This window comes from Mastigoproctus giganteus, chromosome 5, assembly GCF_048544385.1.
Source record: "Mastigoproctus giganteus isolate SK-2022 chromosome 5, ASM4854438v1, whole genome shotgun sequence".
Lineage (NCBI taxonomy): Eukaryota > Metazoa > Arthropoda > Arachnida > Uropygi > Thelyphonidae > Mastigoproctus > Mastigoproctus giganteus.
This window is the reverse complement of record NC_143579.1, coordinates 14,220,781-14,246,963: the sequence shown is the minus strand read 5'-3', so window position 1 is coordinate 14,246,963 and position 26,183 is coordinate 14,220,781. Positions and strand designations below refer to the sequence as shown.

Sequence of the window (26,183 nt, the reverse complement as noted above, 5' to 3'; positions counted from 1 at the left end):
AAGGCTACATCAACCAGAACAGACTGCTATCTGGCTCTTACAGCAAGATGTCAACAACGTGTTTCTTAAAGATGCTGCAGCCACAGGTGAAAACATTTCCAACTGGACTACGTTAAGAAGGCTCAATTCAAGTGGACTCTATGCAAGGAAGTAAGTGGTTTGTATCCCATTAAACCCAAATCACCACAGAGCTCATTGAAACTGGTGTGGCGCCTCCATAGCCAGGTGGGAAGGAGCAGCAGTGCGTAGCACACGCTTCTTGATTAGACCGGGGTTCGAGCCCGTCACCACCAAATACGGAGGATGCGGAAAGGTCAGGGAATGACCACTGCATATTCCCAGAGCAATATGGCCTTAGTTGCTAATGCTCCTAAAAACCAAATAACCAACCAAAAAAAGAAACTGGTGCAATGAACATGTGATGTGGATCCCTGAGAAATGGGATATAGTTCTATTCTCTGATGAGTCCCGTTTTAGCCTACAAACAGATTCTAGACGTTATTCATCTGGAGACAATGAGGAATGTGGTAGCATCCCTCTAACATCAAAGAAAGGGACACTTATGGGTGGAGGCAGTGTTCTCGTGTGGGGCGGAATAATGATCACTGGCCACAACCCCTTTGTGTGTTTGAGAGGGGCATCGTAACTGTGCAGAGGAACCTATAGCAGATCCTTGAATCCTATGTTTGATTTTTAGTGGTGCGGTTGGCCCAGATTTTATTTTCATGCACGACAATGCCACTGCACACGGTGCTCAAGTGGTGTAGAAATATCTTGAAACAATATATACAACAACTGTGGCCAGCATGATCACCAGACTTAAATCCAATTGAACATGTGTGGAACATCACTTGGACATTGCCCTTCATGCAGACAGCCAACCAGCTCCTCGGTCACTTGGTGTACTAAGGTCTGTGCTGGTGGAAGAATGGGATATGTTGCCAGATTCTTATAGACACCCTTATGTTGAACATGGTTCACCACTGTCAGGCCTGTTTATCCATTGGAGGGGGATCATATGCTGTACTGATATCATATGACCATATCGAGCAACTTGTATCAACTTCTGTAATGTGACTTTTTTTGGTAATTCTTATACAACCCATATAAATGTCCCTCATACCCTGTTTGAAGTTTCTCACTGTCTCCTCATTTCATCATTATTCTGTGGCACACAACAACACCAAATTCTGTCTGTCTTCATTGAAGGCTGTGTGAATTACACAAAATAACAGAACACGTTTTACACATGATCTGTCAGTTTTGTTGAGCGTGTATTTTCAAAGGGTCATAGGGTTTAACTGCTTTATCAGTGGCCCTAGTTCATAAATTCATATATATATATATATATATATAGACACTTCATACAATTAATATCACAAATTTTTCCATTTGAAACTCCACAGCCATATTTTAAAATTCAAATGGTCATAGCTCTGTAACCATTCAGAATCAGACATGTTTAAGACAATAACGAGAATGCAGGAGAAACTGCTACCACAGTTTCTCCCTGCATTTTCAGTAAACAGACAGTGTGTGTTAACAGTAGTGACAGTAGAAGTCGAGTAGGATATACTGATTGACATGTAAGCATGACAGATGATAACACCATAGCGTTAAGTGATTGAATGACATTATGATATATATATATATAGAAAGCATCTTTCTTTCTTTTCCTATTATTTCCTAACCTAGCATTTAAGGTCAGGTTATGAAACATAACAAAAAATAAAGAAACCTTTCCCTTTTTTCCTAACCTAAGGTTAGATTAGGAATCCTTTACGGTTAGGTTAGGAAACCTAATCTTAAAAAAGTACAAAATATCAGTAAATATGGTTTTTTTAATAGTGAAAACACTCATGAACTCCAATAATCTGCTTTTAATAATGAGAAAAAACTAATCATTACATCATATGTCACACCTATGTGTCAAAGGCTGAAACTGCAGTAACAGCAAACCAGATTGCCTTGTAAGTTTCCCAAATTTTGCTGTACTTCTCATGTTGGCTTTCTTTACCTTAGCTGTCTATTTTTCTTATTATGGACTCTGGAATATGTACCAGAATTTTTTGCACACTTTGGAAACTGATTATATTATGTTATATACAGATATCTGTTTAACCATTGTAAGTTGGCTTTATCAATGCAGGACAATGTCTTTTCTAAGAATATAGTTCTTTTTCTCTCTGCCAAGTATTATCACAAAGATATCAGATAAATGTTTCAAAAAAGTTATATGTTTACATTTCTGATTTAAAAAAAAATCAATAGCAAACATATGGATATGGAAATCTAGTTTTGATAATTTCTCAATACATTACCTAATCTAGAAAATATAATCAATAATATTTTACAATGTTCTAAAAATTTATTTCTAAAATCAAAGATGCAAGTGCCTGATAACTAATAACAAAGTTGCAATGCTTCAGCTTGTTAGAAAAGTTAACAGCTGTAACAAAATTTAAGCAGCCAATTTATGCAATTACATATAATTTACAAAATTCACTAATAAAAGTGCTGATATCCATAAACAATTATGGTCAGCAAAAATTTTCGCACAGAAATAAGCAGAGGGATCAAAAACTTATTCAGCAGAGATCTATGTAGCTCTAGAATGTTATACGTATTTTATGTTAGTAAGCCAACTGTAAATTTTATAAACATACCTGATATGTACCATCTGACCAAACTCCAAACTGCTCAATTTTATCTATTAGATGACTGCAGAAAATAGGAGACAACAGGAAACCAATACAAATCAGGGCAAGGCTATTGTGAAAAACATTCATAAAATGAACAACTGATACACCACAAAGTATAAATTTAATTTTTTCTTTATAAGATTTTAAGCTAAAGATATTTACAAATTTATCTTAACAATATCTGGTATTATGAAAGTGGTAATTTGAATAAATTTAAGGAAAAAGTAGACAAATTATTATGTAATGGACAAATGTTTTTTTATGCTAATGATGTATAAGCTTGTTCCTTCAGTTGCTGAGGCTTGTCATGAGTCAAGTGGATCAAATTTCAGCGAAGTCTAATCATTCTGCAACAACCAAATCTTCTGCCCATTAGTAACCCTGAGTATACCTTCAATGTGCAGTCACTGCACCTAGAATAATGGAGACCACCACCCATGGGCAAATCAATGTAAGCAAGAGTCAAGGTGTGGCATCTCCATCACACAAGAGCAATGCTGCTCCTCTGTGCCACTAGGCGATGATCATCATCATCCAGTGTAATGTTACCACACTGTTTACTGGAAACTTGAAGTGGCAAAACTCATGTATAGTCATTCCAGAGTAAAAATCTGGCAACTTCCATCTCTTCCATCATGCAGTACAAGTGGTGTCAATTGAGGTAATAATAGACACCATGGTGAGATACAATACTCCTTAGATTTCAAGGGTACAGCTCTGAAACAGTTTTTTAGCCCAGCCACTAGATAGTGTACCAGACCAGATGTACTGAGAACTTTTTTTCCAGATCTTGCAGTAAAATTTACTGGTTAAATCTTTTTCAAGGAACATACCTTTCATTATAACACAGGTATATATAAAAAATCAAAATTCACTTGATGACATTTTGCTTAACAATTTGTTCCTAGGAACTTACCCCTGATGTTAACTTAGGTGTACCTGTAAACAACTTTGTTTGTACACTGTATGGCCAGAGAAGTTAGAACTTCATTATAATTGTTTTATTGCATTTTTTTGCCAATGGGTCATGCATTTTTGGTGGCAATGCACAGACTCAATCTTGCAGTGTGTGTGTGTGTATGCACATTAGTGACTGTACAAGTTATCTCAGGACTATTACAAAATAAATAAAATATATTAATTCACCATAATTAGAAAAATTTTTAAGGAACTATAATCAGTCACTGGGAATTATTAGTGGAATAGTTCTGCTACCTGATAGCTTTGCGATAGAAGTTTTCAGGATACCAAATTGTATGTAAAAATACTCACGTGTTGCTGAGTTATTTAGTACTGTTATTTTCAAGGTCACAGTCATTCTACCGAGTCAGCCATTTTCATGAGATAAAAGAACTACAGCAGTGCCACCTGCTTATTCAGTGGGATTAGAAATTCGGCATAAATTGCATAAAATTATTAAATTGCGACATCACCATTGTATAAGAGCTACTACTTCTATATAGCTGCATAAGGCTTGGCAGATTGGCAGCTTAAATCCCTAGCCCGGATAAATGGTGAGGGTTAACATCAGGAAGGGCATCCTGTCATAAAAACTATGCCAAAATAAAAGGTGATTGATGGAAAGTAGATGGGTCAGGGCTACCAAACAAAGGATGGGTCCGGTTAAAGAAGTTAGTTCAGCTAGAGATGGAGTTGAAAAGTTTTTTTTTGGTAGTTGTGGCCATAATGCACCTCCCAAGGTTTTTGCAGTACTTTGATCCAAGCCCGAGGCGGGATTCGAACCCGCGACCTTTGGGTTGCCAGGCAGGCACTTTACCCACCCGGCTAGCCTGGTCGGCAGTTGAAAAGTGTTAGAATAGGAACATTGAACATTGGGACGATGAATGGAAAGAGCAGAGTGATTATGGATTTGATGCAAAGAAGAAGAGTGAATGCCGACCCCATACGAATATGGGAAGAAGGCGAGGACAAAGAAGAATTAGAAACATTTATTATGGAATTATTTTCCATAAGAAGAAGAAGTTTTTAAAGAATTAATTTATAAATTAATTTCAATCCTTAATTTAACTTATCCACATAAATATAGCCTTTTACTAGGAGGACTAAAAAGTCACCATTAAAATAGTTATGATGAATCAACAGTGGCACAGCTGACAATTAGTGATTTATTATTACTACTAATTAGTTAAGAAAAGGAGGAATTACCTCTAGTTTTGTTTTGTTTGTTATTTGGTTTTTAGGAGCATTAGCAACTAAGGCCATATTGCTCCAGGATATGCGGTGGTCATTCCCTGACCTTTCCGCATCTTCCGTATTTGGTGGTGATGGGCTCGAACCCTGGTCTAATCAAGAAGCATGTGCTACGCACTGCTGCTCCTTCCCACCTGGCTACGGAGGCGCCTGAATTACCTCTATGATGTCCTGTTGTAGCTCTGACATCTATTTATTACTACTAATGGAATAATTCCATTCCTGATATGATTTAGAGAGCTGAGCATTTAATCCCCTGCCACATAACATAATCAATTTTTGTACTGTAAATCAATTCAGAACTTCTCTCTCTTTCTCTCTCTCTCTCTTATTTGAATAAATTGTAAGCAATGAGGGAGAATACTGGAAACCATGACAGTCTAGTTACAGATAATGTCACATAAGTGATCTCACCACTTCTAGAACAAAAAAAAAAAAAAAAAAAAACAGAAACGAAATGACAAACTATATTAATTCATTTCTCTGCTAACCTCCAGTTTTGATGTCTCTAACACAAAGTTTGCAAACAGGTGTGAAATATGAATTATCATGATCTTAGTGATCAGAAAAAATATATTTCATTCTATTTTATTTTAAATTAGTGCATCATTGCATAACAGGGATATAAGTAGATTTCATGAAAAGTCAAAAATACTGAACCTTATGCATTTCTCCATAATATATTTAAGGCTAAAACATGAATATCTTCTTTCTTGTGATCATTTACTGATTATAGATTTATATGTAGTGTTTTGTAAAGTATATATATTTTCATTATGCAACATTATGAACACAATTTTAATAAGGAAAAAAATTACCATGTCAATTGTGACATTTGATTCAAGGTATTTGGAATAATTTTCATGAATATAACGATGCTCCCAATCCTGAAATAATAAATTTACAAAATGCAGAATATGTGAATTGTTAATAAATTTAGGTACATATACAGAGGAGATGTCAAAAAATAATTTAATAATCAATACAGATACTGGCAATGAATAAAACAAAGTTTACCTTAGGAAGGGGAAAAATTATTATTATATGTATCTGTACTCATATGCTATACATAATTTGTTTGTATTGGAGCTTAAGTTTGTTTTTTTTTGTAATTAATATGGTAAGTTTGATGATTAAAAATAAATTTGTGCATGATTGCAAGCAGTGAATTTTGATTAAGTTAGGCATCAAGGCTTTTGAAGCAAGCTCTCATCCTTCTAATCTCCTTTCAGTGTTTCACACTAAGTTGCAATTTTTTTCTCTAGCTCTTTATTCCACCTACCATCACGAGTAATGGAGAGCAAAAAAATGGGAAACTTCTTGAAAATCTATTATCGACTCCTTAAATTCTAATCTCCAGGTTAATCTTTAATGAAAAGTGGATAATCTAGCTAACTTATTCCTTCTAAAACCCCATCCTCTTTAACTTCTAGAAATAAAGAATCTTAGAAATTTCTTGGAATAAATTTCTAACTGACCTCTAATCCTCTGCTTAAGATTTAACTACCTATACCTTTGGAAACAAAGGCAAGGTGTATGGGGATAGCCACAATTCAAGGTAAACTGACAGGAAAAAAACTGGTTGCGAAAGTAATGGAAGCCACTTTATTTACTTGGGTGGATTGGGTAAATTTTACTGGTTTCTATTTCTTTCCACTTCATATTTGTGTTTTACAATTTTAATTTGTGACATAACTGCAATTCATTTTTAAACCTGATAATTAGTTAAAAATTTACATTAAGTCTTTCACAGTCATTTAAAGTGTAATAATCAGTAGTGACACATCAAAATTCAGAGGTTCAAAGAGCCAATTCGCGGCACAGCCACTCCCCGATTAATGTAAGGGTTGCATTCCACAGAACTCTACATAAGTTGGAATCTCCCCTATGCTTGTGCAGCACTTGCAACTGTGCTCGCTGAATTGACTGAATCAAAAAAGAAATGTTCGACACACGTGTGAATATCATTTATTGTATTCATTCAATTTTTTATCTCATGCGCGGGAAAAATTACAAAAGCGTGCAATTTAAAAAATTTTGAAATTATAAAATTACAAAAAAAGAGAGGAAACAGGAATAACATCAGTAAGTTTTACCTCTCTAGCATCATTGCCAGAATCAACGTCTTCAGCTGATAAGTAAGGTGCTGCGGAGGATGAGGGTGGTCAAGATTTAGAAGGGGTCAGCCACTCAACCTTATGAAAGAACATATTAATGGATGACTGGATGGTGGCTTTTTTTATTTTGATTGTAGATTTATTTGTAGCAAGCAAGCATATCATTCACCCCTCTGTTAACTTTTAAGAATCATTCGCTGTCAGGATCCATCTTCTCAAACCTTGCCATTGCCGATGCAATTTCATGAAATGCCATTGCCATCTCTCTGGTGATAAAGCATCTCAGCTCCTCATTTAGTTCAACTTGACCTTCGCCAGTATTTTCTTCTTTCACTATCACCGCCTGCCTTTGTTAGATAATTCCTTCTCTTCTTCTATTAATTGATCCACAACTTTGGCAACGACTGAACTTTGGAACCAACTGAAGTAGAGTTGCAACCTTTACAATCTTATCTGTAACCTCTTCATATGATTAATCTTTTTCAAACCCTTCGAAGCCTTTTACGTGCTGTGGGCATATTTTCTTTCATGAGCTATTTAAAGAACTTTTAGTAATTTCTGCCCAGGCCTTACGTTTAAGATGGTGTGGTAAATATTGTAGGATTTCCAAAAGTCTCTTAATGTGAAATTTTTCTCACCATCTACTGCAGACAATGCCTGAGCAAATGTGCATAAATAGTATGCTTTTAAATAAAAAATAACACCCTGATCCATATGTTGGATAAGTGAAGTCGTGTTTGGCGGTAGAAATATGACTCTCATGTTCGAATTGAAATCATCTAGATGCGTAGGATGTCCAGGAGCATTATCTAATAGAAGCAAAATCTTGAAAGAAATGTCGTCTTTACAATATTTTTCAACCTTGGGAATGAAGCAGCATTTAAACCAATCCTCAAAGAGAGATACTGTTATCAATTCTCTCTGGTTTGATCAGAAATGTAAGGGGTAAGGTGGCTTCATCGATGCCCTTAAATGCACGAGGATTTCCAAAATGATACACAAACAGTGGTATTAATCTGTAATCTCCCGCTGCATTAGTCCTAAGCAAGAACATGGCCCTATCTTTTGAAGCCTTGAAAACTGGTATTGTCTTTTCCTCTTTGGCAATGTATGTTTGATCTGGCATTTTTTTCCAATACAGAGCAGTCTTGTCAACATTAAAAATTTGCTGCATTAAATAGCCGCCTTCATCAATAATTTTTTCCAACACATTACAAAATTTCTCTGCAGCTGCAGAATCGGCACCAGTGACTTGACCGTATACTTTAATGTTTTGGAAACCAGTGTGATGCTTGAACCTATTAAACCACCCGTTGCTTGCCACGAACTTGGCTTGGGGTACACCATACTTATCCTTAATATCTTCATAAATACTTCTTGCTTTTGCTTGAATGGCCATTGGACTCAGGGGCACTTGCTTCTGAATCTGATTTTCCATCCATATTATTAATCACCGTTCCATTTTCAATATAGCACCTGAACACTGTCTTGTGATCACTGTTGATGTTGTTGTTGTTGTTTTGGTTTTTAGGAACATTAGCAACTAAGGCCATATTGCTCCGGGGATATGCGGTGGTCATTCCCTGACCTTTCCACATCCTCCGTATTTGGTGGTCATGGGCTCGCACCCCAGTCTAATCAAGAAGCGTGTGCTACGCACTGCTGCTCCTGCCCACCTGGCTATGGGGGCGCCGATCACCGTTGATCCTTTGACATGTTCTTTTATACGTGCACTCTCTTTTAAAATAGTATTACTGTTGAAGCAGCGAGAACTAATTCCCTTGCAATAGATGACAAACTTTGTCCTGCTTCATACTTCTTAATCATTTTCATCTTAATTTCTAAATCAATTTTGTTTAGTTTCCTGGCACTGCCAGCACTTGCACTTTACGTTGGTTCCTTTCCCTTCATCATTGTAATACGTGAACAGGAATGAAGAGAAGTTTCTGAAAATTTGTTTTTTATATGATTGAAGATTTCAGTGAAAGGGAACACATTTCACCATAATACCGTAATGTAAAAACCCACAGAATTCCAGTTATCGGTATTATCGCAAATGCAATAAGATCGAGTTTACTCCCCTTTTATAATAGATTGAGCTAACAGAAAATTCCAATAAACCGGAAAGTGCAAATTGTATTTATTGTTTTATGGTAGTGACCTCCAGAAATGCGCTTTAGAAAAATATCACAAAGGCATTCAAAATTGATTCTTATAATGGAACATATGATAACGATGAAAGTGTAGTGCAATTTCCATTATAAATATGACCTTTTAGAGAGATAAATAGCTTAGTAATATAGTGAAATTTTCAACTTCCAAGGACTTGGAATGAATTACAAAAAAAAAAAAAAAAAAAAAATGTATTGGGTTCACATTATGATATTTTCACAATACCTCCATTTATCCCTACAGATACAAAATACGTTTCCATATTTTTTTCAGTTTGCACTGGCCGACAAATAAAGTTGAATTTGCATAAGTTGTGTGTTACGTAAGTCAGGGAGTTCCTGTACTGTTGTTGTTTTTTAAAATGTATTGTATGTATTGGGTTGGCAGTGTTGGGCACCGCTGTATTGATCGTAGCCTTTTCCTTCTTGTTGATAAGGTTTATGTCCAGTATGTTGTGTGGTATGTTATTATGGCACAGCCAAAGTACAGCTTCTGGGATGGGGTCTCTAGTATGGCCTGGAGTTTGTATTTGTAATACAGTACACTTTCTTTAATCAACTGGTTCCTTGCTAGCTTCTGATGTATTATCCCGACTACCTGGTCATGTCTACGTGTGTACTCCATCTGGGTGGTCAGTCTCTCAATGGCCAACTTCGGGTGGTTGACAGCTCTTGGTCATCATTATTCTAGTTGATCTCATAATCTCCTCCAGCTTAGTGTTGGTCCAATCTATGATCCCGAATGAGTACATTAGTACTGGGACTGCATAAGTGTTTATGGCTGTGACCATGTTCCTGCCATTCAGCTTTGATTTTAGCAGCTTCTCGGTCTCTAATAATATTTCTCAGTCAGGTGGGCTTTGGTCTCCTTGTCTTCTAAATGATGAGCCTGCATCATCCTAAGATACTTGTATGTTTCTCCCTCTGTCATGGCTTCAATCTCTTCACCAGTTTCAGTTGATAATTTCGTCCATCTGGATGTCCTTGGATGGCAAAATTACATCCTGGTTTCAGTGCTGAACCCTCTGGTGATCCACAGTAGCTGTTAGAGTTGATTCTCAGTTGCAGCATAGAGTTTTATGTCATCCATGTACATCAGGTGAGAGAGGGTATACAGGTAATTAGTCCCTTCTTTTAGGATATGCCCATACTAGCTGTTATTGCGCATGGTGGACAGCAGATTGAGTACTAGACAGAACCATAGTGGGCTTAGGGCATCTCCCTGAAAGATTCCTCTTCTGATGAGTATCAGTCTGGTTGTGATGTTCTCGACCTTGATAGTCGTCCTCTATTTTGCCACGGTTGCTTCAAGGAAGTGTGTCAGGGTCGGATTGCCTGCAGATCTTCAGTGTCTCTATCAGCCAGCTATGAGGCATGGAGGTGAAGGCCTTGTGGTAGTCTATGTAGGCTGTGTACAAGATGCAGTGCTTCTTGTAGGCTTGCTCCATAATGCAGTGCTTCTTGTAGGCTTGCTCCATAATGCAGTGCTTCTTGTAGGCTTGCTCCATAATGCAGTGTCAATGGTCAATTGCTCCTTGCATCATTTGCTGATCTGCCTACATTCCTTTTGCTGCTCGGCCATGATGTTCTGGCTCTTGAAATGGTTTGATATCTTCTTAGTTATGCAGCTGGTCAGCATCTTGTATGCTGTTGGGAGACAGGTGATTGGTCTGTACTTTGTCGGGTTTGTGATGTCTGTCCACAGCCTTTAGGTGATTCCTTGAATCAGTCTGGGATTGTGTCAGGGTGCCTTATTATCTGAGTGAACTGCTCTGCTATGTGCCTGTCTGTGCAGCTCAATTTCTTGTACCAGTAGTTGTGGATGTTATCTATTCCTGGGGTTCGCCAGTTGTGGGACTTCATGGTCAACTGTTGTACTTCTTCCTCCCGAATCTCCCATTCTGTCATCTCTTGTATGTTCTTATTTTTCTTCTTTTCTAAATCTATCCAGGGAACACAGCCATTTTGGCTAACTTCGCTGCTCCACAGGTTTCCCCAGAACTCCTCGAATACCTTCTGGTTGGGGGTCCATCGCCTTCCTTCTCCAATTTTCCTGTAGAAAGCTCTCTGGTTTTCATCAAATATCCTGTTGTCTGTTTCCCTCTGGGCACTCTCCCTGTAACAGCAAAGTCTCTTGCTGAGTGTCAGGCATTTCTGCTTGTGGGTGTCAAGGTATTCTTCGATCCTCTGATTATAGGTCTCGTGTTTGTTACGGATGTTGTCTTTCTTGAGGATGGTCTTCACTTTTCTGATCAGCTCTTCTTACTTCTGTTACCTCATTGCTACTGGGTCAATTGGCCTATCTTTACTCTTATCCCTTCTGTCTTCTGCTGCAGCCTTCATTCCCAGGCTGGTGGTTCCTTGTATTTGCATTTTGTGTTATGTTGTTCTCTGGTCTCCCTTCCATTCATCCTAATGTCTGCTACAGTGGCACAGTAAATGGCTGTGCAGATGGCATCTAGTGCTACTTCATTTTTGTTGTTGAGATAATTCAGTATTAGTTGCACATTGAAGTGGTCTGTGACTTGATATAGGATCCTGTTGGGTATGGAGTGGGGCATGCATTGGGTCTTTGTGGGGTACATTCTCTTGAATTTTGCTAGCACTTTCTTACACTCTTCTTATATTCTGGATATTGCAATCTTGTCTGTTTTCACTTTGGCTGCTCTGTGTTGTAGTTCTTGCTCTTGTTGTTCCTCCAGTTCTGGTTCTGTTATGTCCATATTCATTATTGTTTTTAGTTGGTCACATCCTGCTTGATTTTTTCCAAGGTTGCAAGGTGCCTCCGTAGCCAGGTGGGCAGGAGAAGCAGCATGTAGCACACGCTTCTTGATTAGACCAGGGTTCGAGCTGAGCTCAAACCCCGGTCTAATCAAGATTTTTTCCAAGGTTGCAAGGTGCCTCCATAGCCAGGTGGGCAGGAGCAGCAGTGTGTAGCACATGCTTCTTGATTAGACAAGGATTTGAGCTGAGGTCCATGACATTGGTGGTCTCGCATTGTGTTGTAACCACTGGGCTAAGTGTATCCTTTCTATTATTATTATTATTATTATTATTACAATCTTTGATTACAGTTGCATTTATTTGGATTGCCTTGCTTACATGGTGCAATTGTCTTCTGAACCAGGAAAATTATAATTCCTCTTCAAGATAGTTTTCAAGCCTCCTTGTTTCATTGTCCATACGGTTTTTCAGTGAATAGCTGTATGGTGGAATTGAGGAAGGTAGGGGCAGATTTTCGATCCAGCAAAACAGGAAATGGACCACAGAATACATGGAATGTACAGACAGGATATATGATGGCTTTACCAATTTGAAACAAACACAACCAATCTCCACCTCCGACAATACACCAACACAGCCACACTAGTTACCAAAAAACCTTAAAGATAATGAATCAAAGGGGACAGAAAACTATAATAGAGCCTGAACAACTATCATACAAATATAACAATCACTAAACAACTATCAATCGTCTTCCTACTGTGTGATAGTTATGTAATAATAATAATACAGTAAACCCTCGCTATTCGCGGGGGTTACGTTCCTGAGAAATGTCGCGAATACGGAAAACGCGAATACTGAGTTATGGCTCCCATAGTAATAAAGGGGTTCCGTTCCAAAGTATGAAATATATAAGAAAAACTAGTCTAAAATTTTGTCTATGTATGTATTATATGTACCTTCATAATATGACTATGTACATAGACAGTACATAGTGAAATGCAAGCATATGGCATCGAAATGAAAATAAGAAACAATTTAATATTAAATGTAATATGCCTTTGCTAGCAAAAAAACTTATCCCGCCAGTGCTATCACCAGTTTCGCTAAAGTGTTGATAAAGGAGTTTTGCCTTTTCACGAATGATGAGTGAACTTAACGGAATTTTATTTTGAGTTTGGTCTTCTATCCACAGGTTTAAAGCTTTTTCCATTTTTTCTAATTTAACATCACGAGTTACAGAGCAAATTTTTGAAGCAATTAGCGCGTTTTCACGGACACTACGGCGGATTTTTCCTTCCGATTTTTTGATTGATCATACCATTGACTCATTGATTTTATAATGTTTTGCCACTGAGGAGACACTTTCGCCATTAGAAATTTTATCTAATAACTCAATTTTATTCGCTAATGTCATCATCTTCTTTGATATTTTCACATTTCTCTTGTTATTTGTAGCCATATTTTTGTAGGGGTTAGAAAGAACTTGTCCACAATAAAGTCACTTTCTTCCGTTAACACACTCGAAAAAGTCCGTTTTACACTGCAAAACGGTAGATTTATCATTTTTGTAAGCATATAAATTGATAAATTTATTCAATTTATAAGCATATAAATTAAAAGCAAACGACGAAACCTTCCATGACAAGCGCATAACACATACTGAACAAGGATTAGCGAGAAAGATCCACGCTCGCGATTTTGTCACTCCTCTCCCCCCACCCACTGAGCGCTGTTTTGACCGGGAAAGATAATTTTAGCCACGCCCATGTTTTTTATGGCGGAAAATATTCACGGCGCTTTAAAATTCACATTTTTTTAGGTTTCATTTTATATTAAATCGGCGATCGCGAATACGCGAAACCGCGAATACAGATACCGCGAATAGCGGGGGTTTACTGTATTTAATCAATAATAAGATTTTGGTGATTATACCCCAAAGTATCATGATGTCTTCTAAAGAAGAAAAAAAATTCTGTGAGATTTTTTGAGTGACTTCAATTTTACATAATTTAATAATGACCATTTCATTCAGTTAACACTGCAGCCTGCTATAAGTTGTCAACATTTTGAGCAGTTGAAATTTTGAACAGTTTGCAGTATGACCTGGTTGCTGTTTCAATTTGTTAGCATTTTGACCCAACAGTATTTTGAGACATTGGGATTTAATACCTGTAGACATTTTTGAAACTGTCAGTGCTTTTTCAGTGTTCCACTGCAAATTCATACAACCAACTTTTCCTCTTCCTCATTTATTCTTTCTACTTCTGTTCTCTGGAACAATCTTCCTTCACACATATTTCCCAAAAACTAAGACCTACAGAAATTCAAGTGTAATATTAAGTGCCCATACTCACCAGACTCACATCTGGTGAGTATGGGCTTGGCAAACCCAGGGTCCTGAGCTGGATATCATCATTCTTCTCTTTCTTGGTGATTCCTTTCTACTTCTCTCTCTCTCAGGGTAACTCAGGAATTTTTTTTTGGCTGGTGCAGCATAAGCCTCAGGCTTCCTTGCACCATATGGCAATAATAATAATATTTTGTCTACTAAGACTTCAACCAATGCACACTACTACATGTTCTAATATCTTTCATGTTTAAGGTATTAAAAAATAATAAGAATAAGAATAATGTAGTAAAGGATTAAATGAGTAATGCAGGACAACACTGAGAGGAATGAAATTGTGTAGCAATCACAACATGGACTTGTTAAGGGGAGATCTCATCTGTTTGGCATAAAGGTCTTCTATACATCCATCTTATGGACTGCTGACTCTTTTTTGGCAACTGGGTATGTAGTTTACACCAGGATGCTGACCACAGGATCTCTCTCTGTTTTTCAACTTCTCCACTAATTGCTGGTGTTCCTCAACAGTCTGTTCTTCCTTCCACTGACTGGAATTCCTATCCAGTTTTGCTGTTGATAGCACATAACATTACACCTTACAGTTTGAAAACCTTACACTACACAAGCAGCTTGAACTTTTTAAATATATGCCATCAATTCCTTAAAATGTGGTCTCCAGGTAATTCTCCAATGGGGAAGTTAACTTCAGTTAACCTACAGTTATATTACACTGTCCTTTTATTCATAGCAGCAATTTTCCTCCAATGCTACACTACTCCAATTTGTGCAGCAGTCTTCCATGTGCAACAGTATCAAAAGCCATCCTAAGATCTATATGATATCAAAATTATTCTTTGCATCCAGTTCCTTTGTGACCACATCATAGTATCCAATCAAATTGGTCAGACAAGACTTCCCCTTAACAAACCTATGCTGTGTAAAAACTATAACTGAAGTCTTGTGTATATGATCCTACAGTGCTGCTTTAACCAGTGCATCCATTAATTTCTGCAGAACAGAAGTAAAACTAATTGGTCTGTAATTACTTGTGTCATCCTTTGATCCTCCATTGTGAATTGGGGTCATATTTGCACATCTCCAGTCCATAGGTACCTCCCTTGAGTCCAAGGAAGCACTCATAATTATGGCTAAGGGTTTACTTACTTTCTTTGCTGCCTCCTTTAATATAACTAGATGCAACCCATCCACCCCAGGTACCTTTCTTATGTTTAACTTCAACAATTTCTCCTCCACTTTGCTTTTAGTTATTACAAAATCATTTAGATAACTACCAGAGTTTAATACACCTCTGGCATTCCCCTCCCTGAATAATTCCTCATGTGCAAATGTAGATGCAAAATACTCATTCAGTTTATTAGCTACCTCAGCAGGATCATCAACAGTTGAATCATTGATATCAAGTGGACCAATCCAATTCATCCCCTTTCTTCTAGAGTTTTCATAAGTAAAGATCTCTTTGCTGTTTTTCTTTGCTGTTTGTTTGTTTGTTAGTTGCTTTTTAGGAGCATTAGCAACTAAGGCCATATTGCTCCGGGATATGCGGTGGTCATTCCCTGACCTTTCCGCATCCTCCGTATTTGGTGGTGACGGGCTCGAACCCCGGTCTAATCAAGAAGCGTGTGCTACGCGCTGCTGCTCCTTCCCACCTGGCTACGGAGGCGCGTTTTTCTTTGCATCCTTTGCCAAAGATTTCTCATAATCTGCCTTTGCCTGCCTAACCTCCTTTATGACTTGATTACAGACCAGCTTATATCTACCACAGGCTTCTGTGTCACCTGTTAATTTATATGTGTCCCATGCATTTTTCTTCTCCGTCACATGTCTAATTAGTTCATCTGACATCCATTTAGGCCTAAATCTTGAACAATATTTCTTAGTTGGTATGAAAGCCTAGTAGCTTCCAAGATTAATTCTTTGAATGGTTCCCATTTAGAATTTGCTGCTGTTAACATCATCAATTGGTCTCACTGCATAGAATTTAAAAACTGTCTCAGACCACCATAGTCATCTTTATGAAAGCAAAAACCCTTCCCTTTATCCCTAATGGTAGTTACCCCTTTGAGTAAATCCCATATCAGCACAATGTGATCACTGCCACCAAGTGGCTCCTTTATCTGCAGATTCTTAATGTACGAAGAATCACTACTGATAATCAGATCAAGAGTATTACTCCCACTAGTTGCCTCCCGAACATGCTGCTGTAGAAAACAATCATCCAATAAATCCACAAAAGGCTTGTTAGTGTGTGAGTCAACCCACAAGTTCCAGTCAATATCTGGTAAATTAAAATCCCCATTATAAGACAATCGGATTTACTGACCCACTATTTCTTTGTACAGTTGTTCATTATACTCATCAGAGTTATTAGGCCTATAACACACTCCTACCTCAATTTTTCTTTCCCAGTACTTATATCACACCAAACTGACTCAACACTGCACTGTCCATCCATGTCAACTGGCTGCACTTCCTCAGATTTTATGTGTTTCTTAACTAATAGCATGACCCCTCCTCCTTTCCTATCCTGTCCAACATTCCACATTGTAATTCTGCATTCCTTATATCTGTGTGACACCATATCTCTGATATCCCAACAATATCTGCCTTTGATGTTTTGACCAATACTTCAAATTCATCAAATTTATTTACCAAACTCCTAGCACTGGCATACAAGCAAGTATATATGTACCTGTTCCTATTCTTAGCTACCTTAACACAGCCCATGTATTTACTTGTTCCGCAATGACTCCCAGCAATCTCTGAAATCTCTCGCACCTTGTTTTCCAGGCTGCTGCTCATTCCAATAGAAGCAGTGCAAAAATCACTTTCACTTCTGCCAGCAGCTACTGTTAATCTATTAGTCAGTGTATCCTTCCCCCCCAACAAGCTAGAAGTTTTCCAACCCACCTATTCTTGCACCCTTTCTATTTAAGTGTATCCTGTCGCTGCAGAAGCAGCCTGTCCTGATTACAAGCACAGATCAGGCTGAGAAAAATTCTACTCCATGAGCCTTGCACACTCTCTTCAGGGTCAAACAAGACTCTCATCGTATACTCCCTCCTATCATGTCTGGGCAGAATTGTAGACACCTTCAAATTCAACCCTAACTCACGGCTTTTTTTCAATATCATTCCAGGTGTGCCACGTAATTCGGGTTTAAGTTACTTAAACTTTTTTTTATATATTTAGTGACCTGTACTTGTTAAGTAATTATCAGTTTATCTTATTAGGAAAGTACAGGAATATACTTAAAATTATGGAACTCTAGTTCATTGTCATACATGTAAATTGAGAATAAATCTGGACAAACCAGAAAAGTTCCATAAGCAGATCACCAACTATCAACAGATACTACCTACAGCTTGTTAAACTGAATGATAATCTTATAGATAGTATTGCATGAGTTCTTGATGAAATGGTATTTCATCTTATTGCTACCATTACTATCTTCATCTTATTGATGAAAATAGAAACGGAACACAAGATTGAGGATTCAAAAACAAAGAGTAATTTCAAGGGAAATATAATATTTTTGTCATATTTTCATTAGGATTAATAAAAATCATATACAAAATTGCAAAAACAATTTTGCAACACTTCATTCACAAACACAACACTTCACCATACAAGATTTCACAAAAAAAAAAATAATAATATTATACATGTGAGTGTGTGAGTGTTTATGCACAGGGTATTTCATAACATGTGAACTGTACTTTCAGGATTGATTTAAAATCTGAGAACAAGGAAAAAATGTTCATATAAACATGTTTCTGATTCTGAATCCTTACTGAGCTATACCTGTTTGAATTTTAAACAATGGCTATGGAGTTTTCAAAAAAAAAAATAAATAAATAAATAAGATAAATAAGAATATAAACAAATATGTATCTAGTTTTTGTTATTTGGTTTTTAGGAGCATTAGCAACTAAGGCCATTCCCTGACCTTTCCCCATCCTTCGTATTTGGTGGGCACAGGCTCGAACTCCGGTCTAATCAAGCGTGTGCTATGCACTACTGCTCCTGCCCACCTGGTTATGGAGGTGCCACGTATCTAGTATGAATAAACACTTTACTAGATGTGTCTGCTTTTATTCTTATTATTTATTTTATTATTTTTTACCATTAAAACTACATAGTGAAATAGCCACAGCTCTATAACCATTACAAATTGGACACGTGCTTATACAAACTTTTTTTTATTGTTTTCAGGTCTTGAATCAATATTGAAAAGATGGCCTGCATGTTATGAAATGCAGTGTGTGTGTGTGTGTGTGTAAAAGGACCTCTCAAGATAATCTCTTTGCCCCTTTTTCCTTGAAAAGGGGGTGGGAAGATTAGTGTCTAAGAGACCTTAAAGGACAAATAAAGCCACAGTAAACATATATGTGAAAATCTTTTCAGCTGTTTAAAATTTTATTCAGATATCTATAGTTATCAGTGCTTCCCATATAATTTTCCATAGCAATAATTGTAACTGTTTACACCAATCAAATTAATGGCAATAATCTAAGCATTCCTTATAGTAAATTAAATTATTAAAATTTCTTTAAAATTCATTCCGTAGGTAAAATACTATAGAACTGCAGAATGATGTTTCAATGTAATAGCTGAAATCAAATAAAATTTATGCTTTACTGTGTTCAATTTCAATAATGGGGACCTTTCTGCTCCCTCTAAACACCAAGGCCAAGTAGTTAAACTAAAGGTTTGGACTTATGTCTAAATCAGAGACAATTATATAGCATTATCCACAGTCCGTAAATTGCAAATATCTTTTCACAGAATGTCACCTGTAAAATAGTTGATATTCTGTACATTAATGCTCTACTATATAGCATCATCTGAAAAGGTGAATCTGCTATGCATTTAAAAATTTGACAACACTAGGCCAGTTGTTTTGAAGCTGTCCTGGTAGTGTCTCAGGGTGTAGAACAAATCCAGTTCAGTTCTATGGATTAAAGGTACGTATAATGTTCATTAAATGTTTAAATAGAAATTTTACCTTCGTACATCATGTGGCTATTCACTTAGACTCGGTCTTCAGAGGAAGCAGAGATATACCTAGATTGAAATCAAACGCAGCAAAATGTACCAATTTTATTTAATTCTATATGTTTAATTTAACAGGCTACAAAATATTCAGATACACGTTTCATATTTTAATGTAGGGAATATATACAATTTATAGATTTTAACCATAAATGAACAATCAAGTCAGAAAACCATCTCTTGACTAGTCTAAGTTTCAGTGCAACTTAACTATTATTTAATTAATGTTTTATACTGCTGTCATTCCAATCTCTTTCTCTCTTTCCCCCCACCCATATGTACATCAATGGGGGGGGCAAAAAAACTGAATTTTGCTCTGAAGACCACAAGAGTTTGCTGCCACTGATTCAAATCACATTTTTAAAATTTCTATCAACATAATTAATAAATATTTTTTCAACATCATACTAACCTTTTCTCTAAGAGTTTTGCAGAGGGCCATGTTTGGGTCTAATAATCCACTAATGAAAGAAGGAATTTTGTCTTTAAATAGTGAACCATAGATTAAATAGGAGCCTGAGATATAATGGAAATTCCAAACTCCCCTTAAAAAGAATTTACATGCTATCAGAAATACAACTAATATAACACATCAAAAAATTTAATAACATGAAAATGCAAAAAAAATATGATAATTTTTACTGCTGATGTTTACACAAATGTATTTTTCTTCCACATCATATTTAAGCTATGGAAAAGAAAGTTGACAAAAATGTATAAAGTTTGTTACATATACAGAGAAATATATTCGTATCATTTATATATTCATTACAGTTTTCATCCATCTGGAAAATGAGATGAAATATACTAGAAGTAAACAACTGAAATTAGGTAAATTTGATTCTCAGTCAATTAACAAGGGGATTTTACTTTTGCTGTTATACAAATATGTTATCCTGTAAGCGAATTATTTCATTATTATTGTCCATTTTCAGAGCATTTGAAAATGCATATTGCAAACATTAACCAAGAAAGTGTAAAGTTACACATGAAAAGTAAAAGCAATTTGAACAATACTTTCTGAAAACAAAACATAAAAATTAAAAAGAGAAATAAGAAAACAGAAAAAAAAAAAAAAAAGAGTAAAAGTATGCAAAGGCAACAAAAAAAATAATTTTTTTTTCAGAGGTTTAAACATAATTATGATAAGTATATTAATTGAAGTAATTGTAATCATAATAATATGTTCACTACTGATTGGGTTTTACAATTAGCTGATTAGTAGATATTAATATTTCAAATAACTTAGCAAAGTAAGAAAATAAAAAACATCAGGAGAGGAGTGAATTCAAAAAAATAAGGAAATTCAGACTGCACCAAACTTCAAGATAAATTATGCTAAAATACAGCCACTCCCCGGCAAATGTAATACTTTACTTTATGTAAATTTTTGTAGGCAAGTGCAAACTTAAAAAAATTGTGGAAAAGTATTTTGCATCCAGTAGGAATAAATGGAGGTATCATGAAAATATCGTAATGTGAATGCAATAACACATTGTTTTTTTTTTTTTTTTTTCGTAATTCGTTCCAAGACATTGGAAGTTGAAATTTTCGCTATATATCTGTCTAAAAGGTCATTTTTATAATGGAAATTGTGCTACACTTTCAAAGTTACCATATGTTCCGTTATAAGAATCAATTTTGAATGCCTTTGTGATATTTTTCTAAAACACATTTCTGGAGGTCACTACCACAAAACAATAAAAACAATTTGAACTTTCTGGTTTATTGGGCTTTTCTGTTAGTGCATCTAATTATAAATAGGTAGTAAACTTGATCTTATTGCATTTTTGATAATACTGAGAAGAATCTTCTCTTCATTTCTATTTACTTACTACAATGGTGAAGGGAAAGGGACCAATGGAAAGTGCAAGTGCTGGCAGTGCTAGGAAACAAAACAAAATTTATTTAGAAATGATGATGATTAATTAAGAAGTATGTAGCAGGACAAAGTTTATCATCTATTGCATGGAATTAGGTCTCACTGCTTCAACAGTGAATACTATTTTAAGGGACAGTGTGCATATAAAAGAACACATGTTAAAGGATCAACACATTTAAGATAAACAGTGATCACAAAAAACAGCGTTTTCAGGTGCTATATCGAGGATGGAAAAGCTATTAATAATGTGGATGGAAAATCAGATTCATAAGCAAGTGCCGCTGAGTCCAATGGCCATTCAAGCAAAAGCAAGAAGTATTTATGAAGATATTAAGGTATTATCATGAAAGGGCCTTGTGTACTGGGGTCTATAGTTAAGAAAGAAATTCTATTAGTTGATAAAGAGACTCGTCAGCCTCGAAAGCTTCTGCTGTATATTTGTGTTATTAAATACATTCACTGGGTTATACTATATTTCTTTCTTAAGATATTAAGGATAAGTACGGCGAACCCCAAGCCAGGTTCATGGCAAGCAACGGGTGGTTTAATAGGTTTAAGCATCACGCTGGTTTCCAAAACATTAAAGTATGTGGTAAAGTCACTAGTGCCGATTCTGCAGCTGCAGAGAAATTTTGTGATGTGTTGGAAAAAATTATTGATGAAGGCGGCTATTTAATGCAGCAAATTTTTAATGTTGACAAGACTGCTCTGTATTGGAAAAAAATGCCAGATCAAACATACATTGCCAAAGAGGAAAAGACAATACCAGGTTTCAAGGCTTCAAAAGATAGGGCCATGCTCTTGCTTGGGACTAATGCAGCGGGAGATTACAGATTAATACCACTGCTTGTGTACCATTCTGGAAATCTTTGTGCATTTAAGGGCATCAATAAAGCCACCATACCCGTGCATTTCCGATTGAAACAGGGGAACTAAACAGGAATGAAGAGAAGTTTCTAAAAATTTGTTTTTTATAATTGAAGATTTCAGTGAAGGGGAACTCATTTCACCATAATACTGTAACATAAAAACCCACAGAATTCCAGTTATTGGTATTATTACAAATGCAATAAGATCAAGTTTACTCCCTGTTTATAATAGATTGCACTAACAGAAAAGCCCAATGAAATGGAAAGTGCAAATTGTTTTTATTGTTTTATATGAAGAAAGTGTAGTGCAATTAAATATGACCTTTTAGAGAGATAAATAGCTTAGTAATATAGCGAAATTCTCAACTTCCAAGGACAGGAATGAATTACAAAAAAAAAAAAGAAAAAAAAAAAAAGAGAATGTTATTGGCTTCACATTACGATATTTTCACAATACCTCCATTTATTCCTACAGATGCAAAATACATTTCAAAATTTTTTTCAATTTGCACAGGCTGGCAAAAACTTATGTAAAGTTGAATTTGCATAAGCCAAGTATTACGTAAGTCGGAGAGTTCCTGTAAATCCTATCAACATTTGGCTAAGGCTATCTGTTTCTGTTTGTCAGTTTGTCTAGGCTCAAATATTCTAAAATTATAAATTCCAATACTCTAATATTATAGATGCAATCTATGTTAAATTTAGCAGCAAACTGGCAGAATAACTACTAGTCCGACTGACAGCAGTGAATCAAAAATAACGAGAGTGAGTGCCAACTAATAATTTTTATTAGTAAAAATTATTAATGAAAATTATTTATGTAGTGATGAAAATTTATGAAAATTATTTATGTAAAGGAATGCCATTCGCCAAATTAAGGCAAATAGAAGGAAGAATAAGGACAGCAATAGACCTCAATTTCTCTCAAATTATTCTAATATTACTCTAATATAGGTTACCCAAATACTCTACTCTATTTCGAGGGAAACTGAGGTCTATTGCTATCAATTATTCTTCCTCCTATTTTACCTGTCAGGTTAGTAGTTATTCTGCCAGTTTGCTGCTAAATTTAACATAGATTGCACCTATAATATTAGACTATTGGAATTTATAATTTTAGAATATTTGAACCTAGACCAAAGTTCCATTCCTTGTATCTATTCTTTTATCAGTAATTCCCTTGTCAAAGTTCCATTCAATGTATCTATCCTTTTATCAGTAATTTGCTTCATCATCATCATTTTATTTTTATTATTATATTATTTATTGTATTTTGTATTGTAAGTTGTATTGTGTGTTATACCCTATAATTAAACACAATTGTTGTGTTTAATTATAGGGTATAACAATGAAGTCCAACTTAGGTTAAATAAATACTTGGCTACATAGGTATATTTTTACTCTGAATACCTATATTCCAAATTTTTATTAAATTTCATTAGTCATATGATTCCCTTGGTATTCAGTTCAATAAATACAGTAATTAATTAATATATATATATATATATATATATATATATAAAATTGGGATAGATGTAAAGGTTATGCCCGATCAGATTAATGCCATCAATAGTAGATTGAACATTACATCAGTCTGTAATCTAATTATTATAGTAAAAGTATAATATGTACTATATAGATGCTGAATATATATATAAACATAACAGTATACAGGCTATCTTAGTCTTTATAAGGCCAAAATAACTTATAAAGACTAAGATAGCCTGTGTAGGTCTACAATGCCATACCCTGGAAATAAACATATAATTAGTAATAATATATAAATATATAATATAATACAATAATGATTATGTAGCTAATTATTGATATATAGATACATTGAAAGGAACTTTTTTGAGGGCTAACCCCTTTCAATATATCCCACCAATAATTAACAGAGCTACCCATTTCTGATTGCTATCTGCCTGTTTATTTAAGCCCAATTGTTAAAATAAAGGCTAATTTGGTTATAATTTAAATTTAGCAGCAAACTGTTATCTTGCCTGTTTGCTGCTCAATTTAAAATTATAACCAAATTAGCCTTTATGTTTAACAATTGGACTTAAACAGGCATATAGCAATCAGAAACAGATAGCTCTGTTAATTATTGGTGGGATATATTGAAAAGGGTTAGCCCTCAAAAAAGTTCCTTTCAATGTATCTATATATCAATAATTAGGTACATAATCATTATTGTATTATATTATATATTTATATATTATTACTAATTGTATGTTTATTTCCAGGGTATGGCATTGTAGACCTACACAGGCTATCTTAATCTTTATAAGTTATTTTGGCCTTATGGCCCACTGTATACTGTTATATATACATAATCAGCATCTATATAGTACATACTATACTTTTACTATAATAACTATATATATATATATATATATATAGAGAGAGAGAGAGAGTTCATAGTTCTAGTATTATTTATAACCATAAATGTTTCACCTTCATTCTTTATTAATTCCCTCTTAAAGAACTCAATCAGATCACCACAGGTATCTAGTTATCAAGCTCTGCAAGCCCACATAATCAGTCGTTTTTCATATGGATGTCCTTTTGTCTCCATGCTTACACGTAGTATTCCAATTATGACTTCACTATCTCTATAAGTAAATGTTCAATAAATGACCAAAAGGACACAAGCTCTCCTCAACACCAGTCTACACTGCATAGAACTTCACATCTGTTGTATTATAACTCCCAAATTCATTTACCTTTAATAATTCAATCGCTCCACAGACATGTAGACATTCCTCAAATATAAAACCTTCCAATTTGTGGCAATGTTAACTAGTAACAGCCTGAAAGTACCTAATAAATTGTTGTAGTTTCTTTGTAAACCATAATTTCAAAATCTATATAATTTAGTTTTTGGTAATGGCTACTTTGCACCTGATGCAAAGTAGCCATTACCAAATTCATTATTATATTCTTTATTTCCAGCTCTTTATTATTTTGCAGTTTCATATACATACTTATAAATGCTCCCCCCACCAAATATACATGGCGTGTGTGTCTTTTTTGAAAAAAAAAAAAAAAGTAATGCAAAATTATCCTGTAAAAGTCTAGCTCCAAGTATTTAAACCAGTTTTTCTCTCTCTCTCTCTCTCTTTTTTTTTTTTTTCCTTAGATCATTTTTTCAGACATTGTACATTCAATATCAATGAAAAGCATGCATAACAAGTCCACGTCATTTTTAAATACTAGTTGATTTTTCTTAGTAAGTATTTTATTTTTCAACTAGTGCATGATAAAGAAAACCCATTCATTGTATAACATGAAGAGTGATAATATATATATATATATATATATAATTATATATCAAATCAAACTCACAATAGATACCATTATTTTATTAAAAAAGTCAAATTCAGTTATTACTAAAATTATTTAAATTAAATCAAAAATTTATGAATATCAGTATTTAAAATTCATTTCTTATTTTGTTCTTATGTTTCTTCACAAAATGTATATATCTCATTTTTTTCCAATCATAAAACGGAAGAGGAAAATTAGTTCAATTTAGGAGCCAATCAGAATTCCACACAGACCTGACCTCTTATAATGTAGTAACTTCTATTTTCAATACTTTGGATTCTGATTTTTGAATGGTGGCATACTAGGAACAAATATTAAAATCCTTTCAAATAACTTGGATATAATTTGAGTTCCTGATCTTTAAAAATGGCACATGAGAAATGAATAATAAAATTACTACAACTAGTTTCAAGTATATTTGAAGCAAGTTGCTATTATTTTGCTAATCACTCCCCATAGTGTTACTTACCAGTTAAATGTGGAAGTGGATTCATTAATTCATTCTTATTTTAAGACAGGCAAAAAGGGATGCAACTGTCACTACTCACCAGCTAATATGTATTTTCTTTTATTAATAAAACTTATTTCAGATTATGGCCAATGTGTATTTGTGACCATTTATTCTATTTTCTTCATTATTAAACATTAATTTAAACCTGCTAATTTAACATAATTTAATAACTAAAGTTAAATTTTAAATAAACACAGCAATAAAACAGTGCTGTTACACACATGCACACATTCCACATATTCT

General features: G+C 35.0%; 2 protein-coding genes across 4 annotated transcripts in view; one reads left to right on the top strand and one right to left on the bottom strand.

The window, feature by feature from the left end:
* The window catches only part of LOC150085184 (uncharacterized), a 116,823-nt gene that overhangs the window by 19,976 nt on the left and 70,664 nt on the right, over positions 1-26,183 (bottom strand). Inside the window, exons 3-5 of one of the 3 annotated variants that reach the window (XM_090373079.1) lie at positions 24,557-24,714; positions 19,761-19,893; positions 2,667-2,769 (exon numbers count right to left, since the gene is read on the bottom strand). The gene's annotated coding sequence lies outside the window, so the exon portion shown is untranslated. The remainder of the gene's footprint in view (positions 1-2,666; positions 2,770-19,760; positions 19,894-24,556; positions 24,715-26,183) is intronic. The other 2 variants (XM_090373081.1, XM_090373080.1) reach the window with 2 other exon arrangements.
* The window catches only part of LOC150085185 (immunoglobulin domain-containing protein oig-4-like), a 302,327-nt gene that overhangs the window by 228,990 nt on the left and 47,154 nt on the right, over positions 1-26,183 (top strand). The gene's annotated exons all lie outside the window — the stretch shown is intronic.